This window comes from Protopterus annectens, chromosome 9.part0 (genome assembly GCF_019279795.1).
Source record: "Protopterus annectens isolate FY-2018-M chromosome 9.part0, PAN1.0, whole genome shotgun sequence".
Lineage (NCBI taxonomy): Eukaryota > Metazoa > Chordata > Ceratodontiformes > Protopteridae > Protopterus > Protopterus annectens.
In genome coordinates this window covers 1,422,858,833-1,422,865,892 of record NC_056743.1, presented here as the reverse complement: position 1 = coordinate 1,422,865,892, position 7,060 = coordinate 1,422,858,833, and the positions used below count along the sequence as shown (strand labels likewise).

The following is a 7,060-nucleotide window of genomic DNA, read 5'->3' as shown; positions in this document are numbered from 1 at the left end:
ACTTCAGAGAAGAAGATGCCAAACAAGAGCGGTCCCAGGACTGAACCCTGAGGTACTCCACTTGTCACTTGTCTGGAGCTGGATTTGTTGTCAGCTACTTTTACAGTCTGGGTTCTTTAAGTAAGCCAGCTGGCAACCTATTGAGTGACGTAGGGATTTATGCCCAGCTTAGTAAGTTTGTCTATGATTCCAGAGTGGGGGATGCTGTCAAATGCCTTGGCAAGGTCCAGATAGGCTGTGTGGACCACCTTAATGTCATTCACAGCTCTGGAGACTGATTCAAAGAAGTCAATCAGGTTCAGGAGACAAGCTCAGCCCTTCACAAACCCAAAATGGGTGGGATCCAGTGTTTGAAGGTTGCCAATGTCTTTGTTTATAAGTTCCATGATAATGTGTTCCATGCCCTTGCAGATCAGGCTCGTCAGACTGATGGGATGGTAGTTTCCAGAATCCAAGGTGGATCCCCCCTTGTGGAGTGGGATAACTATAGCTGTGCGCTACTCAGTGGGCACGAAGCCTGAGGTGAGGCTATGATTAAACATGACACTTAGGTGAGGTACCAGTTCATTTTGTAGTTCATGTTGTACACAGCCCGGGATGTCATCTGGTCCCATGGATGCTGTATTCTTAGCTTTGGAGAGTGCGGTTTCTACCTGTGTGGCCGTGATTACTGGAATTTGGCAATCTTTTGGTATTGAGATGGGCCCTTTAGGGGGTGAGAGGGGGGGTGAAGTTGGCAATAAATTGATCTGCCAGGATATTGGCAATATCCTTGGGATCAGTATATTTAATGCCATTCTATAGAATGCTTTGTGGTTGTCTTTGGAATCTTTGGCAATTTTATTTTTGTAACTAGCTTTGGAGGATTTTATGAGGGATCTCAGCTTCTTACTGAGGCTGGTAAGGGAGTTTTTTGCATCCTGGGGTTTTCCACTTTTCTGCAACAGTTTCTTCCTTCTGTTGTATAGTTTGTTTATGGCAGGCGACCACTAGATTGGCTTCCTTTTTTTGAAGGAGAGCGTCTTGGTTCTATTTGGGATGGCACAATTCATGCACTAGTGGATGTGCTCGTACAATACCTTAGTGCAAGATTCAGCAGTCGAACTTTCAGCTCCAGTCTGCATGGGTGCCATGAAGTTTGTCACTTCTGACTTAAGTAGCATGAAGTTGGCTTTGGAGAAGTTTTTTACAGAGGTTTCCTTATTGGGGGTGGGGGTGGGATGTGGATGTCAAAAGTGATTTGCTTATGGTCAGACCTGCCCAAAGAGGAGGTGACCACTGGTGCAGGGCATCTATCTCCCATGTTGGTAATGACCAGGTCTAAGATACTGGAGCCCCTGGTGGGACAATGGATGAGTTGATCCAGGGCATTGGAATTTATGAATTCCTAGAACTACTGGGAAAAGATGTTGGCACTCGAGTAGTTTTCCCAATTAGTGGCAGGGTAGTTGAAATCACCCACTATTAGGGTGTTTGGCTGTATCTTAATATTTTCCAGTATGTTTAGAAAGGTGCAGTGAGAATCTTGGGGGCATGGTGGGGGATCTGTAGCAATCTACAATTTGGATTACAGTCTTATCTAGTGTTAGTTGCACCTGGAGAATTTCAGATGCATTGTGTTTTGCAACTAGCCTGGAGGTGTGAATATCCTTGGTGAATATGGACACTCCTCCACCTTTAGTCTTTCGGTCTTGGTTTGGTGGCCGAAAAGTGTGGTAAGAGTTGTAGCCTGGTATTGCAGGGGTGCTCTCTGGGTTCTTGAACCAAGTCTCAGTTACTGCACAGATATCGATGTTCTCCATTTTTAGGAGTGCCTCGAGAGTGCATTTTGAGGTTTAGATTTCTAGCATTGAGTAGCATTACCTACAGATTTTGCATGCTTGTATCTGTTACGGTGGTGGTTTTGTCCTTTGAACCTTGCCTAAAAAGGCACTATAGGGGTGGCAAGAGCTTTAGCCAGTAACCTGAATCCCAGGGGGTGACAGGTGCAAACCATCTCTGGCAAAGCATCATGGTTTGTTGATCATTTCATCCCAGGCAGACAGATACTGGATCCTCTTTGAATGACACCAGAAGCTTAGCCAATTGTTGGATTTTAAAACGCGTGAAACAAGTGACTGCCCAGAGGCCACAGTTTAGGGGGGTGCTAAGGCCACCCAAATACATAATTAAATAAATAATTTAAAAAATAATTGCTGCTATGTTCAGCACTGCTAACTATTTTAGTTAGCTAATGTACAGTGCCAAACATAGCAATTACTTGCTTCATTTGCACTTCCTATGTATACACACCTTGCCTATCACTTGCACATGTGCAGTAGGGGCTGGTGCCTCTACTTTATTTGTTATATTTATTTATTTAGTTAGTTAGTTTTACATGTACTTAAAACTTACTAACTCAATAAATAAATTAATAAGCCTGAAAATATTAAATAGTGCAGTGCAGAGCTGAACATAGTCACCATAAAGTCAGGTTAGACAGGGGGTGGTGTGTTATACTTCTCACAGCTGTCCTTCATTTTGCAGGACATCCCTGATGTTGGTACATATTTTTCCCTGTCCCTCATAAAACCTTTGGTTCAGTGAGGGCTGCAATCAATCAATAATGCCAGACATTAGAGATCCATGCTTCTTATTCTTCAGAAAATGCATGTTGATACAAAAGTGAATTACAGGAATATTTTAAATATGCCCTGAATTACTTGTGATGTTGTCCTGAAGTTATAAGCAAAGAGGTTTTGAGCTACGGACTGAAGGCTAACTGTGGATATTGCAGCTTCTTGTTTGCTCAGTTTAAAGTCTGCAGTAGTTTCTGACTATTGTTTGTAGATTGTGTGTAAAAAAAAACCTCACTGATTTTGCAGACTGTCCCTAGCTTTCCCCTCATGTTTTGGAATGTATCTTTTCTAGCAAATCATTGAGGATTGCAACCACTAAATGGGGAGGTTGTCATTTTAAACCATGACTTCAGTGGACTTTTGTGCCCTTGTTTGAATTATGTTGGAATATTTATTCTCTGGCAACTGTGTGAAAGAAAGTTAATACTGTCCCTGACATCACAAAATGTCACTTACTTTGCCTGTTTGGTCTGTGTCGCATGAAAATCTGTGGTTTCATGGAAAATCATTGAGGACTGCAGTCATTAAATGGGGGAGAGCTAGTTGTGGATGAAAACAGTCTTGTTGCTTGGTTAGTTTAAACATGGCTTTACAGGACTAATGTGCATTTGAATGAAATACATTGGATGCAAGTTGATGCAGAGGACTGAACTGTTAATGAGATTGCTGTCCCCAGGGTACAAGGTTTGATTCCTCCCAACTTCATTTGTCTGCTATGTGGCTCTGAGCAAGTCACCGAACCAGACACTACTCCCAGGTCATCCCTGAAAAGAGACAATTTGTCAAGCAGGCTTGCCCAGACAAGAAATAGGTAAAATAAAAAAGTAAATAAAATTAATATCTATTCTTTGCTAAGCCTTTGTACAAATCAAAGATGAAACTGTCCATGATTTCATAGGGCATTATTGGGCTTTACCTCACATGTTTAGTCCGTGCATCACAGACTCTCTGGTTTCATACAAAATATTGAGGACTGCAACCACTATATGATGACAGGCATTTGACTTTTTTGTACTTCAGAAAATGCATATCAGTGCAAAACCTATTATTCCAGCAAATTTCTAATTGCATGTCAGCAATACTTTTCTGTCCCTGATTTTGGGTTTTGCCCTGATTATTTTGGGGTTTATCCCTGATTCTTGTGCTAAGAGATTGAGAGATACTAGTTTTCATCACAGTCAATGAGGTTTAGAGAATGAAGTATCTGTAACTGTTCTTTAGGGAGGGCCAGGGGCTGTTTGTGGGTGAAAGTAATTTAACCCCTGGTCATTCACTCAGTTAACCATCTGACTGTGCAATATTAATGTGCATTTATATGAAATAAGTTGTAATACTTGTGGCTATTTGTATGAAACAAAGCTTTTAATTGTCCCTGATTTTTCAGAATGCCCCTGATCTTGTACACATTTTGATCTATTTCTCACAAAATCTGTAGTTTCTGACAAATCACTGAGGATTGTAATCACTAAATAATGAAAGAGCTTTGAGTTTCCAGTGTCATATTCTTAACAAAATATATGTTAATGCAAAAAAAAAAAACCCGTGTTGTAGCAAATTTATGTCTCTGATCATGGGCCTTTGTCCATTATTATTATTATTATTATTATTATTATTATTATTATTATTATTATTATTATTACTACTACTACTACTGTTATTATTATTATTATTATTTTGTTTTGTTCATGATTCAGAAGTTGAGAAGTATCACCTTTTCTTAAAATCTGATGAGGTGCAAGAGCAATGTGACTGTAACTGCTTGGTAGAGGTTGGACCTTTCTGTGGATGAATGTTAAATATTCTCGTTTGCTCATTTTCAACAATCTGTCAACTGGGAAAGTGCGGTATGGAACGAAGGCAATTTTCAGCAGAGGCCCAGGGAAAAATGCTCCAGGTGCATGTCTTTGTAACGTGGGAGGAAACCGGAGCACCCGGAGGAAACCCACATGAATGCAGGGAGGACATGCAGACTCCACACAGAAGGCACCCCAGCCGAGAATTGAACTGGAGAGCTTCTTGCTGTGAGGCAACAATGCTACCACTGCACCACTGCGCCGTCTAGTATGAACTTGTATGCATTTGATGAAATATATTTAATTTTTCCCACTGTCACACATCTAAGGTGTACACAGTCAACAATGGACTATAATTGCTAGGTATGGAGGCTGTCTGTGGTTGGGAATGACTGACTCTGGATGGCATAATCAGATTAAATAGTCATTAGTCTGGCACTGCAGGACTACCGTGCATTTGTGTAAAGCAAGTTACAATACTTTATTGTGACTTTTTTGCTAACATCATATGCTTGTGGTGTATGCATTCAAATGGTTGTAATTAATGAGCCCAGACATCAAGCAAACAATAATGCCCAACATGGTGTGTGTTACTGTGTAAACAACACCCGCCCAGGGGTGTTATGAGGTTTTGGTATTATGAGCATATTTCTCAAATGCATTAACTTGTATTGAAGCTGTTATGTTTTTCTCTGGTTTATTTTTCATCATCATGACATGCCATGGGGGTCCCATGGCCAAACAACAGTTTTGTTAAGATTGCCTTTGAATGAAACAAAAGTTCAGAATGCCTGGTGTGCTGTAATTTACAGTTATAACATGCATCACAAATGAGTCCACACTATAACTACATGAAGTTCCCAGTAACATCAGCCAAGTGACATGAAAGCATGAAAGAGTTCTATGAGGCTGCAGAACTCCCATACTTACTTGGAGCCATCAGCTGCAAATACATCTCAGTAAAGGCACCTCAAAAAAGATGAACAATGTACATAAACTGTATTTTTTATATCTTAGAATAATATCTGTCCTCCTTGTAAGTATGCATGTCACCTTTTTACAGAAAACGTGTGCCCATTGAACAAGTTTATTACAGAAAACATGCCTGTAAGACACTTAGTGGGGAAGTTCTGTAGCCGACCATATGTGTACAAATTCAGTAAAGCCAAAGAAAGAGGAATACATACGTGATTCAAACATATACTTATGTTTTACAAGAGATAATGGTTATCCCATGAAACACTGACTAATGCAATACTACTGATCACTGGAACATCACACCAACGTTCCATATCCGAGTTGGTTCCAAAGTGCTATCCATTGGGAAGCTTTGAACAGATGGAAGCTGTGAACATTGCTCAAACACCACAAGAGCTATATAATACCATCTTGGTCGATGCTTCCCTTGCTGCTTTTTTTCAGGACTGCATATCTGAACAAGACCTTGATGAAATGAATATTGAAATAATATGAAACACATTATACAAGGCACACCTGGAATCCTTCTACAAGTTCTGCAAGTCACTAGGAGGTACAACAGCTGACACCATGTGCCCCATTTTAGAGTCTGAAGCAAACAGAAGAGTCTTCATTATCACCATTAATTCATTTGGAACAGAACTGTCTAAGGAAGACAGAGCCAAGCTCTTCCCCCATTGTGGCAGATTGTACCTAGAAGGCCTTGCGCATTTAGCAAGAGCAGATGATTATGAGCAAGTCAAAGCAGTTGCTGACTACTATCCTGACTATAAATTGCTGTTTGAGGGAGCTGGCAGCAATCCAGGAGACGAGACCCTAGAAGATTGATTCTTTGAGCATGAGGTAAAGCTAAATAAGCTGGCTTTTCTCAACCAGTTTCACATCGGTCTTTTTTATGCTTATGTGAAGCTGAAGTAACAGGAGTGCCAGAATATCGTGTGGATTGCAGAGTGCATTGTCCAGAGGCACCGAGCCAAAATCGACAACTACATTCCTATCTTCTAAACGTCCTTTCCTTATGTGTTTACTCATACTGTACAAGTTTCACTAAAAAGAATTGTTTAAAAATAGCTAGTCAAGTCTCCAGTAATGTGAGAGGAATGCTGGGAAGGCTGATTTTGAATGTGATTGAGCAGCTTTCCTTTAACTATGCTTAAGGTTTGGATTCACTACTCCATTTCATCACTTTGTTTGATGGAGCACTGAATTAATTTGTGCTTGTTTATTTCGTAGCCATACTTAAATGACTATTCTCGTTTGCATAATTTATCCATTTCTTAAAAAATGTGTCAGTATGCATCAAGTGTTTAATCTCATCTCCTACCACAGTAATGTACTTGCTGACTACCTGCATGTGTATATTTAAAGAGGCTGTCTGAAACCCTACGCAAGATGTTATGGAAAAACTAAAAAGGACTGCAGTTTAGTCCATGCTGGTTTTAATCATTTATAAAGCAGTAAAAGGCTTTACAACATAAAATAAGATTAGTCCATACTTTTAAAAAAACATGTATGACATTATACACATGGAGTGAGTTGCTGCTTCTGTAAATTTAACGCAGGTCCTGCTGGCATGCCAGACATAAAGGAAAAGTATGCATATTGATGTGAATTTATAGTGTATTGAAAAGTTCAGTATACAAGTCCTATTCAAAATTTGCAAAGCACTCC

At 40.0% G+C, this 7,060-nt stretch overlaps 1 pseudogene; it reads left to right on the top strand.

Annotated features, from left to right (window-relative positions):
- The first annotated feature begins 5,644 nt into the window (after positions 1 to 5,644).
- On the top strand, positions 5,645 to 6,312 carry LOC122810692 (annotated as a pseudogene).
- Positions 6,313 to 7,060: the final 748 nt, after the last annotated feature.